The sequence below is a fragment of the Homarus americanus genome, unplaced genomic scaffold, assembly GCF_018991925.1.
Source record: "Homarus americanus isolate GMGI-L3 unplaced genomic scaffold, GMGI_Hamer_2.0 scaffold30108, whole genome shotgun sequence".
Lineage (NCBI taxonomy): Eukaryota > Metazoa > Arthropoda > Malacostraca > Decapoda > Nephropidae > Homarus > Homarus americanus.
The window spans coordinates 8,144,674-8,155,037 of NW_024748109.1; positions in this window are offsets into that span (position 1 = coordinate 8,144,674).

Here is a 10,364-nt window from a genome sequence, read left to right on the forward strand (position 1 = left end):
CATAAGAACATAAGAACATAAGAATGGAGGAAACTGCAGCGGGCCTATTGGCCCATACTGGGCAGTCCCGTTTACACCCAACCCCTATTGCTCTGTTTCCAAACCAGTGTTTACCTATTTCCCGCCTAAATCTAAATTTGTCTAATTTAAAACCATTGTTAGGAGTTCGCTCCTGGTTGGATAGTTTGAGTACCTTTGTAATGTCCCCTTTGTTTAGCCCTGCCTTCCACTTGTACACCTCTATCAGGTCGCCCCTCGCTCTATGTCTCTCGAGGGAGTGCCAATTAAGATGCTTTAACCTGTCTCTATACTCAAGGTTCCTAATGCCCGGGATTAGTCTTGTCATTCTCCTCTGAATTCTTTCCAAGGATTCTATATCCATTCTGTAATACGGTGACCAGAACTGAACTGCGTAATCCAGGTGTGGTCTCACAAGAGCAAGATACAGTTTTAGGATGACCTCGCTAGTCTTGTAACTAACAATCCTTTGTATGAACCCAAGTACTTTTTAGCCTTGTTACGAGCAAAAACACATTGTTTACTTGGCTTAAGGATCCTACTTATCATTACTCCTAAATCTCTCTTGCAGTCGGATTTCTCTATGGCATCGTTGTTCATCTGGTATCCGGTTTCCCTGTTTCCATCTCCTATACTGAGTAATTTACATTTGTCCACGTTGAATTTCATCTGCCATTTTTCAGACCATTCGAAAAATTTGTTTAGATCTTCCTGTAGTTTTGCTGACTCTTCGTCAGATTTAATAACACGTCCTATTTTAGTGTCATCAGCAAATTTACTTATGTTGCTGTCTATGCCGATATCTATGTCGTTTATGTATATAATAAATAATAATGGTCCAAGTACTGAGCCTTGGGGAAGTCCACTTGTGACGTTGCTCCAATGGGACTTAACGCCGTTAATGCTCACTCACTGTTTCCTGTTCTCTAACCACGCCCTAATCCATTTAAGGATGTTACCTTTGATGCCATGAGCTTCTACCATTCTCATTAGTCTTTCGTGGGGGACTCTGTCGAAGGCTTTGCTAAAGTCGAGATATACCACATCATAATTGTGCCCCTCGTCCACCGATTCGAAAACTGATAAAAAGAATGTTAATAGATTAGTTGGACAAGAACGTCCGCTTGTGAAGCCATGCTGGGAATCATTGATCAATCGGTGCTTCTCCAGGTGATTTCGAATAGAGTTTGAAATGATTGCTTCCAGAAATTTGCCTACTAGCTATTGATCTTAGACTGATTGGGCGGTAGTTAGAGGATTGTGATCTAGGACGGGATCCTGGTGGTAAGGAATCTCCTGTTTGGTAGGAAATAACTATTTTGTAGGGATTGTTGTATATATATATTTTGTATGTCTATGTAATATAGTTATGTTAAGTAATATTCGTTTGGTCTAACTCCTTACGGTATATCTTCACCCTTCCGGCATCACTCTTATTTTAGTATACAATTACTGGTTCCCTTAAATTCTTGTTTACTATAGTCAGTACTCCCTTTGGAACATAAATTGAATTAATTAATTATCTTCCCTTGTGTGACTTACTTATTTCAACTTGTTCATACTTATTCAAGTACATTTAGTTGAGGAGGTTTTTGCCGTGTTCCCTATTTGTTCCTTTATTTGTTAATAACTTGGGGTAGGTTTCACTCCCCAGGTATAAAGGGTAGTGGGATCGCGACAGTATGTTTTCCTAACTCCTAAATGTCCACTCAAAAGGTCGTGTGCTAACTTCAAGATTTCTCCCATATGACATCTGGGAATCACAACCTGATGCACAACATTCCACTCATCAGCAGGATCAGATACAGACCTAACTTCTTCATTAGTAACCCTGAATCCATGTAGTAACAAACAAGCAAGCGAGCCTCTTCTTCCATATTCACAGCCTTCCCACATAGTTCAGCTAATTCGGAGTCACTCTGCTGATCATCTATCAGTTTTTCCCTAGTGACAGGTACTTTCTGAATGGTAATGTCACCAGAAGAGAGATCAGCTTCACTTTTGGGGGAATAAATGTTAACTAAAGCTTCACTCACATCTCACACCAATGTCACTATCAAATGAATCATCCTGACTACCAAACAGATTTTCAATAACTAAATCATTTACATCATTGCGAAGTGCATTACTATCAACAATACAAAGCTCAGGGTCAACTGAAGGAGCGGTCTGTACCTTATTTCGTTGAGTCTGGCTTCTTGTAATTGCACATAAAGGAAATAAATCTGGGTATTCTTCTTCAATTAAACCAGTATTATTCTCCACTGTGGGAGTCGAAGATACCACAGGGTCTGGCACCACGCTGGCTCCTGCAATATCATTACCCTGTCACAGGAAGAGAATCTTGAACACCAATAGTCACCCAACCAGACACAAGTTGAGTTCTCAAATACACCCTACATAAAGTGATCACCCCACCGACACCGTTAAGCACCAAATGCCCTCCAGCATAGGAATCTTCCACGCAGGGAACAGATCCTTTCAACAGAACGCTGTGAGGAGCACCTGTGTCACGCAAAATCGTCGCAGGGTACTGATCACCTGATTCTTCAACTGCAACTGAACCATCAAACATGAAAGGTTCAAAAGAATCCTCTTTTGGGCGATTACTAACTAAAGTTTTGTGAAACTTCTCCAGACGTCCGAATGAGAGCACTGGCTCTTCCTTTTTTGCTTTCAATTTAGGGCAATTCGTAATCACATGACCTGATTTCTTACAGTAAAAACAGACAAATGCCTTACTCTTGGTATATGTATATTCTGTATTTTGTATGCTGTATTATATATTATGTATGTATATGATGTATGTGCTCCATTTATATATATTATTTATTCAGCCTAGGTAGCAGCGTGTGGCAATGTTATTACCATGTCCCACATGCTTAATTAATGTGCCTGGCGACGTATGGAAGCTGCTAATGTATCACTTGCCATACGTCGTCTATAGAGCAGTTGACAAGCGGCCAGGTTGAGGAGAGCACTACTTCCCTCTGTGTACATATATCTTATCCAGTAAATCGAACCTACAAAATCTATACAGGTGTTTGTGTTCGCTCCTGTATATTGAACTTATTACCCAGAACATAACATGGCGCAGTGCGTACTTTTACTGGATAATTACGAGTGATAGTGCAAAGTTTGTGGAAAGCCGGCTTATGGACCCCTTGCCCTGTGTCAACCGCCGCCCGCCACCCGTCCTCGAAGAATTTAGCAACTTTGAGCCGTGTCAGTGACAGTGATTTCTGTGAAGTGTTTAGTGCATTGTGTGTTTCGTGCCATACATGTGTGACCTTGTTCTAAAGGATTCCCAAGGTGTAAGGCATGTTCAGGGGATTTGTGGAGAGTAGAGTTCAGTGCACCCTCCTCTGACCGCGTCCAGAGGGTAACTGGCGACTGACTGTGAGTCGCCGCCTCTCCCTCCTCTCCCTCCCAGCGAGACGCTCTCACCCGCCTGGCACACACACATACATGTACTAACACACTGACATTGGCGGCTCCCTTATATATATTTTATATATATAACCTACTTATCTGTGTATTTAATTAATTTTTTTTGTCTGAAATCTTGTTGATACGACGGGCTGACCGGTCAACACTGATTTAGACACAGTACACAGATGAAGTAGTTATGTCTCATGCCTTACGTAGCCGTGGACCCAGCGTCTGGATGAGTCAGGCGGGTGATAGCTCCGCAGAGATGGATGACCAGGCCGACCACGACGCTCCAGCTCCCACAACATCGCGCAGCCCTTCACCTCAATATTCAGCGTTGTCTCCAGAGATAATTGCTTTAATGAAGTTTATGAGAGATGAAAGGCGCGAGGATGAAGCTAGCAGACGTGTGGCGGATGAACACAGAAGGCAAGCAGAGACAGAGAGAGACCACCAACGGAGATTGGAAGACAGTGCACGGTTTGGGTCTTACTATTAATACTGTACACTCATGAGTACTTTGTTCCATTGCTGTATTTACTAATGCAGTATGTTAATATATTGGAAGTCTGGTTTTGGATTTTGAAATCTTAATTGAGGGTAAATTATGAATATGTGATAACATTGATTACTATATGTTAGCAGTCATTAGGTTGTGTGGCTTTAAAAACTCAACAAAGGTTGTACAGATTATATTTTATCCATGTTACACTTTTCTGAACTTTGAAAAATACTCTTGCAGTATCAGGAAATATTGTGAATTGTTTGTTATCCATTTGCTGGGTAAAGGTCTTTTGTTAAGTTAAAAAAAAGTATGTCTTTAGGAAATTTCTTTAAATATCAAGAAAAATTATGTGATTTTACTATTCAATTTAATAAGAAATAATTACTATAGTCTACTGTATTGGATTGACAAATGTGATACTAGTCTCAAGTCCAGTTACCATTAAATAAATTATGCGGCTTCAGGTCTGTCTAGGGAGATACCTAAGACTCTGCAATGATATAGTTGTTGTGTAAAGATAATCAGATTAACCTTGTCACCTATAATTACTGAGCATCTACAATGTCACTACAGTACTGTAATGTATTAGATTCAGGGACTTTTTCCCCCTTAAAGACTGGTTAAAAGTACTTACAAGGTGTTGTACAGTATAATACAGCACAGTAAACCATACCTATAACAGACGAATTCTTGTAACCCCTGTCCATTATTGGGAGGATTCTGTTATTGAGAGGGATTACTGTAGTTGTGAAGTCATATGGAGTTGTGGTTCTGGATTGAAGGTAGAGTAAGGTGCACTCGCTCACTGACTCGCCGCACTCAATGGGCCAGACGAGTTCTTTGGCCGCTGCACCAAGTCTCCTCCTTCACTTTGATTCATCACCAGCTTCCTCACCTCAGCTGCTGCCTGCTTCAGATCAGGACCGTGGAGTAAGGTGTACTCTGCTCTAAGATCATTCTCACAGGTACAGTACAGTTTTCCCTTTGTAATATGCATTGTTTTTCCTGTCTGGAGAAGTGTCGTGTCTCGCAGTCTAACAATTCTATATGTTGGTTATTAATCAGTTCCTTTCCTGGTGATTTAGTATCATAGACTTTAAATCTTCTATGTAGGTTGTTACAGCTTTCTTAGAGTGATAATATAATAAAATCTCCTGTATGTACAGTATATAGTGTACAAGTATAATGTGTACAAGTGCCAATTTTTTTTTGTGGTTGACTTTTATATATATATATATTTTCCAGGTCATATTGTTACAGTTCAGTTTTCTGTATGATAAAAATGAAAATTGGGAAGAATATATAGTTGATGAAAAGAAAAAAAATATTTGGGATAGAATGAGAGAGAGAAATCCAAATATTGTATGGAAATTTACAGTACTTGTACAGTACAGTATTTGATGACAGTCTTCCATTGGAGACTCTTCCCAAGACACTTTTGTTTGACTGTCAGAATGGTGTTGAATAATACTCATAAATAACACGTACAGGTATAGACTGCTTCCTAGGAATTGTAAATGACTAAATCTGAATGTCATTTTACTTATTGAGGTTATTGAAAGCACCATTGATTTTATTATCTGTGACTGAATTTATCAGAAACATGAATGCTACAGGTGTTAAGTGTTGGGGTCAAGTTAAATTTAAAATAGCCAACGTATTCTGGAAGGATCAGTTGACAGAATACATTTTACCTCAGGGTGCAGAAGAGATGACAACAGTAGAGCATTATACAGTACAGGGAGCATTATACAGTACAGGGTATCAGGCATTCACAGTACAGGGTATCAGGCATTCAGGGATTCACCACTTATGAATAAGAAATTGATGTGTTCCCATAGTTGTATAGTTTTCAGTCGGTAGATCACTTTAAAGTTGTTTGATGCATTTTCATTTTTTCATCCATTTTAAAATTACTCTTGCTATGAATTATGCTCTAAAGTGCTGTCTTACCTGAGGTTACCATAAATCCAGTCACTCTGACATGTTGCCAAACTAAACTTATCCATTTCACCTTGTTACTCTCGATCCATTCAGTCTGTCAATGCTCCTAGCCTATCCATAATGGCCTAAGCTTCAAAACTGAGGGACTAGTGACTTTCCAGTAAGGTTAGAACCTAATTCCTATATACTGCACCAGTGTTTCTTCCATATATAACAAATGTTTTCCAGTACAGGTATTTTAACCCCTACACTACCGGGAGATCACTGTTAATAATTTATTTGGCTAACCCCAGATGATTTTAGTCAGCACAGAGGGTTAAGGCTCTGATAACAGATTTTTTATAACCCACTTTAGGATCAACCAACTTTATATAGATAAAACCTGAAACTGCTAAGGTTATACTGTTTTATCTGGCTGCCGTTAATTTAACGCCATCAATGGACGGCGGCAACTTTTTGTTAACGTTGACGCCATAAATTTTTTGGGCAGGTGACGCTACGGGTGACGCAGTTAACTTTTCACCTGAGCGAAGCGTCAAGCATCAATTTGTTCATCAACTTCTAAAATTGTTTATTTACCCAAGTTCGATTTTCAATTATCTTCATATAAAGACGACCGACAAGGCCATGAGGAAGTTGTTTATCAAATACAACACCCCCATCCCCTCTAATGCTGCCTTGGAGCGCATGTTCTCCATGGGCAAGGACGTCTTGAGGCCCAAACACAGCAGGATGAGTGACAAGCATTTTGAGATGCTAGTATTCTTGTGGGGGAACAAATGAATAATTAAAATTTTTAATGTAAATCATAGTAAATGATTAAAAAATGAATGAATATTTTTTTTAATTTGCATATGTTTTTCATACTCAGGAGAATAAGCGTTTCGGGGCTGCATTTGTACGCCACTGAAAACGCGTTGAAACTAGGTGCTGACGCTAACGGTGTCAATTTATGAAATAGTTTACGCCCACACTGATGGCGCCACTTTTTTTCGTTGACACGTTCAACACTGCTTAAAAGTGATACATCAGTAGGGAAGTTTAGGTTGTATACTTGAGGGGTCATCATTCAGGGAAGGTATTAGTAAACCTTTTAAAGGCAGTGATTGATTCATCTCAGGATTGTGTAGTCAAAGTGGAGCTCAGTTCTGATCCTTTATTTCTTCCTATTAATCTGACCTTGGATCATTTCAGAAGGATTATTCTCTGAAGGCTTAAGGTGGTGTCACACTAGCACTTTTTCCATCAACTATTCCATTTTCTGTTGATTTTTCCACAAGCTGTCATCTCTTCCAAAATATATTGCCAACTTCTGTGGTCAGGTCAAGATCCATACTCAATATTGAGGATAGTTTAGGGATGGATCCAGGAATATAAAAGGAGGGGGGGGGGAGGATCCAAGAAGTTGTGGGTGGGGGAACATGGCAAGCACAGTGAGCTCACCCAGCTGGGTTATTTTGTGGGGGTCCCCCTGGAAATTTTTTAAAATCTGACCAATATCATAGGCATTTTGAGGCCATGTACACTTGATATTAAGAGATATCTGAAGTCAATAGTAAATACTTTCTTTTATACAGTACAAAAATGCCTGAGTACAATACTGCATTCAAGAAAAAGTATTGGAATTTTCTGGTGAAAAGGAGGGGTCTGGACCCCTAGGTCCCCTTTAGATCCACCCCTGTAGTTGTATAAAACAAAATATTGAGCCACATAAAATGACTTAATTTAATTTTAAAAGTATTCTGTGTCACATTTTTAAGTAATTGCTTGAGTGTATGTTTTTTATTATTGTTCATATCCCTCACAGCTGCTTGCTGGTCAGTTGGAGCAGTCGTCTTTGTTTACACTTGACAAATGCAGAATGACTAGCACACTTGTTCTATGTGCATGTGTGTCAGGGCAGGCTCAGAAAAATAACATCCCTTAGGAAAATTGATGTACGGAAATGATGCAAAAATTGCTGGGTTGATGCCACCTTTAGGGGTGAGGGAGCACAACACTTAGAGTCTTTGTGTATACTTCCTCCTCCCTTGTCCATCTGGCTTTGGTAGACAGACTTACTTTATCCTGACAGGTTATAAAGGAAGGATTAATCATGAAATTTCATTGTATTATAACTGAGTCAGCTGGGTCTGGCATGGACCATTTCATGTTATGCCCACAGTAAAACTCTCAAGCCTTTTACCCTTTTGAGATACCTTCGTAGTAAATAGATATCTCTCAGGACTCCGGTTTAAAGCTGGTATATGATTTAATTATTGAATACTGTATTCTAAAATTTTAGGTCCCAGCTACAAGTTTGAGGCCTGGTGTTATTACATCAAGACTGCTGACTACAGGACAGTATATAGAGCTGACCAAGCCTGACTCACTTGTAAACAGGATGTCAGGATCACTCCTCCATTCCTCTTAATACTTAACTCTCTTCAAATCACAAATTTTGACATTGGATGTCTAACACTTATGTTGAGAAAATATGATGAATTATTCTGCAGTTTGTGTGTCTGATGTACACTAAATTAGTATCAGCAGATATTAATAGGGTGACATACAGGTATTTATTGTATCAAAATTATTAGTGTACTTGTGTAAGATAAAGTACAGTGTATCCCCATCTGGTCCTCTGATGAAAATAAGCACAGTTACAGTATTAAAATGTGAGATACAGTCGTACAGTCTTTTGGAATAAGTTTTATAAATGTGTTACAAACATTATACAGTAAAAGACAATTGCTGTTGAATTGAAATCTTCAAGTTGATCCCTGTGTTTGATTAAAATACCACTACTGTGCTGGTAGTAATGAATTGATATCCTTCTTTAGTACTGTATTGACTAATAACCATTAAACAAGTAATAGGTTTCAACACGGTACTTTCTTTCATTACTAAGTTATATCTGTGCATAGTAGTTAATATAATTAGTCATAATAATTACGTAATATAAAATATTAATATAAAATGTGTCTTGTAGATTGTCCAGATTTTTTAAAACTTTCATGAACATCCAAAAATTTTAAGGAATTTTAGCTAAAATTTTGTGGAAGTTTTTGCCTCTGCTCAAATATTGTGTTTGTATTGATGTATTCCATGAAATATTCTAGTGTAAATATATTTTTGTAAGAAATTAGGCTTTTATTTCCTTTCTCCATATTATTGCAAAGTTTCCAAATGATTTTGTTGATCTTTAGGATATGATAACTAGTTGATATAATGGATGACAGTAAGTAAAGTGTGGGACGTACAGTACAATACTTCCTCTGTCATATACACCACTTGTCATCTTATGTTCAAACTTGACACATCATAAACTCATTTCAGGAAAGGGCACAGCATATTTTTTTTTTTTTAATTATCCTTGGGGTACAGACTCTGAATGTAGTTAAGTTAGGATGGGTTAACTTGCTAATGGACATTCTTCTCATTTCAACTTCAGATATTACATCACACAATGGACCAACTTACTGAAGCCTAACTTAAAGGCTTTGACATTGGGTTTTCATACATCAAACGAATATTTAATGGTGGAATCATTTCAAATGGATTTAATTCACACGTACACATACCATGGCTCACAGACTTCCTCAGTGATTAATGCTATGTTGTACCCTTCCAAGGGGCTGTCTCCACCTGTTGCGTCCCCGAAGGCACTAGGACGGAACGGCTCTGCTTCCTCATCAACAGTGCCCTGAAAGTTACTCCCTCTTACTGGAAATATGTGACAACTCCAGCTCTAGCAGCAGTGTGAACAACTCATCTTCCAATTACAACATCCTCCAGAATATACTGAATGGTCTCCAAGATCATCATTCATACCAAGACTATAGTTATGCATGTCAACCTCTCTGACCATGTCCCACCTCCCTCCGTCACAATGGGCCCCAACACGCACCAGTTTGTGGATTCCATCAAGCTCTTCAGCATCACTATAGATTACAAACTGAACTGGAAAGCACGAGTCAGTACAACCATCAAATCTTCCTGCTTTCGTCTCCATATTTTGTGCTGTCTCAAGTTCCTCAGAGTTCCCGTGCCTGAGCTTTTGAGTGTTTAAACAACACTCATGCTTCCTAAGCTCCCCTATGCTTTCCCTGTCTGATCTTCTTCCTTAAATGATACACAAGGAGGACTCCCAGGAGTGCTGAAGAGGTGTTCAAGACCATTCTCTCCCTCTCCTACACCACAAATCAGGAAGCACTCAATACATTGACCCTCTCAGCTACCTCTGATCACCACCATGATCTCTTCTGTCAGTTTGGGATGAGGTTTCTGCACTATCTCCTACTGCCACCTGAGATCCCTCATCTGTGTATGCTGCTCATCACCACAACTGCTTCCAGCCCATATGACCACATACTGATTGCTATAAGAACAGCCCTCAGCCCAACAATTAAAGAATCATATGAGATAGATCTCTCAATTTCATGGTGGTTATGGATCATATTTACTTTAACAAAAGCACCTTTAG